The sequence below is a fragment of the Pinus tabuliformis genome, chromosome 9 (assembly GCF_031772625.1).
Source record: "Pinus tabuliformis cultivar Carrire ecotype Pingquan chromosome 9, CPIR1, whole genome shotgun sequence".
Lineage (NCBI taxonomy): Eukaryota > Viridiplantae > Streptophyta > Pinopsida > Pinales > Pinaceae > Pinus > Pinus tabuliformis.
This window is the reverse complement of record NC_142307.1, coordinates 1056606792-1056609198: the sequence shown is the minus strand read 5'-3', so window position 1 is coordinate 1056609198 and position 2407 is coordinate 1056606792. Positions and strand designations below refer to the sequence as shown.

General features: G+C 46.5%; 1 non-coding gene across 1 annotated transcript; it reads right to left on the bottom strand.

Annotated features, from left to right (window-relative positions):
- Nucleotides 1-1914: 1914 nt before the first annotated feature.
- Nucleotides 1915-2067, bottom strand: LOC149152337 (5.8S ribosomal RNA). Its single transcript, XR_016263824.1, has one exon. It is a non-coding gene; the product is annotated as a 5.8S ribosomal RNA (ribosomal RNA).
- Nucleotides 2068-2407: the final 340 nt, after the last annotated feature.

Below are 2407 nucleotides of genomic sequence, written 5' to 3'. Positions count from 1 at the left end.
AAGACCCTGGATCCTTGCTCACTGTGGTCCAGGTTGCGATTTTGTGGATAATCATAACTCATCAGTGGATGGCTGCGCCCATACCTGAGTCTTCATGGATGGCTGCGCCCATACCTTGTCATTATTATGGTCTTTTTATCTGGGTGGCTGCGTCCACACTATAGACCAGTTTTGCATGTCTTTTGGATGGCTGCGCCCATGCCGAGACTGCGTGTACATGATTGTCAGAGATTTTTCGGTACTTCCTGGTGGTGTTTCAGTTCGGCGTGTGTTGTAAAGCATTTCACCCCTCCCACTCTCTCGGTCTTCATGCTTTAGGGGGCATCTGTTACACAGTAATTTGTCACTGCCTTCCTGTCAGTCACCCTGCTGTGTCAAAGAAGTCACAATCACTGAATGTTGTGCCCTGAACTGGCTAAAAAACCCATTTTTCCAAAGTTTTGTGCATCAGCGCGTCTGTTCCTAAAATAACCGCGATGACCAGCGCCCCACAGTGTATTTCGTGCGCTGCCATCGCGGAAGAACATCACTTTTCCGCGATGACGCACAGCGCGGCTTTCACGTGTCCTTCCGCGCTGACATGACTTGTTCAGTTATTGTTATGTGCTGACAGCGCGGCAGTCTCCATATAATCCGCGCTGATCCAGTTTGGGCGAATTTGTTCAAACAACCAGCCTTCCAGATCTTTCCAGGCTTGGTTGTTAGCTTTGTGAATGTCGACTCCCTTCTATGGCATGTCTGTTCGACTCTTTGCAACTACTCCCCTTGAAGATAAGCTCATCCTTCCACCTTTCTAGGAGACTCCTTCTCCTATATAAACCTCCACCATTACCATGAGCAGCTGGTTAGAAAATAGCTAGACTTAGCTTGGATTGTACAAGAGCTTGTAGTGCTCAGATTGCTGCTATAGGTGTGGTGTGTTAGGAGTGGAAGTGATTGATTGCTAGGGGAAGTTTGTTTGTGACATTTGTGTGAGAGAGAGAGACTAGTTTGTCTTGGGAGAACCATCCTCAAAGGTGAATGCTTGAGATACATGCTGACTGATCCCTCCTGAGAAGTTTATCGACGTCAGAACATTTGGTTGTACTCTTCTCTATTCTGATTAATAATAGATGACTGCTATTATTGTTCCATTCTCGTTTGTTTATGCAATGGATAAATGTGAATTATGTCTTTTCTGACTGGCATATAGTTACTTTTACTAGATTTCACGCTTGCGTTTGCTTTCCCTTCGTGTGTGCAGGTGTCCGTTCGCGGGGATCGCGGAAGACTATGACCAGCTGAAGCGAAGGAGCAAGGGAAACATCCCCTCGACAAACGACAGCGCAGGAATCCAAGTAGGTGCTCTTTACTTCTTGTCTAATTGTAACTAGGAACATGCGTGGCAGCATTGTGTGATTGTTGCTAGACCCCTGTTGGGCTAGTAGGGATCGCCTCTATCCGTAGAGGGGATTTACCTTCTCAACACCCCCTTCCAAGGGACTTGGCCCAGGTCCACCACTGAGGATGCTTCTACAGACTACAATTCAGGCGACGCTGCCACCCTATTTTCACGATGGGCTCTTCTTGGTTCACTCGCCACTACTAGGTGAATCCTTGTAAGTTTCTTTTCCTCCACTTAATTATATGCTTAAACTCAGTGGGTGTTATCGCCTGAGTTGAGGTCACAAAGTTGGAGCTAAATCTGCCCTACCCGATGGGAGCACAAGAGAGATCAAAGAAAGTTCGAGTGATGGCACACAAAGCCCGCATCAATTAATGTCGACTGCCCATCCAAGGGGACAAGATCACTGCTCGCTGATGCACTCCAAGAAACATCGCTCAAGGTATTCCAGCCAACCGCATCGCATTGGGCATGGACGACCAGCTTTGTTTCTCCATAACACATTGCAGGGAGTGCGTTTGAATGGGATGCGACACTCAGACAGCCGTGCCTCGACCGAGGCCTCGAGAGCAAATTATGTTCAAAAATTTGATGATTCATGGGATTCTACAATTCACACTAAGTATTGCATTTCACTACGTTCTTCATCATAACAAGAGCTGAGATATCTATTGCTGAGAGTCATTTCCATGTATTACTGAAAAATCTGCCACAACACTGAATAGGGGCACCCTCCCTGTTATAGACATTTTTGTGCCTTACAGCATGAAGCATGAAATGTCCATAATCAAAGGGATCCAAAGTCCCTAAACATGTTGTTCTTACCCCTAGAGGAACAAGGTCAGCAAACCACAGCACTTCAAATCAGTTCTCCACCTGAAAACACTCAAAAACAAGGCAATTTTGGATCATGTCAACTGCTACACTGGCTACCTGCACTGAATGTCAACTGCTACACTGGCTACCTGCACTGAATGTCAACTGCTACACTGGCTACCTGCACTGAATGTCAACTGCTACACT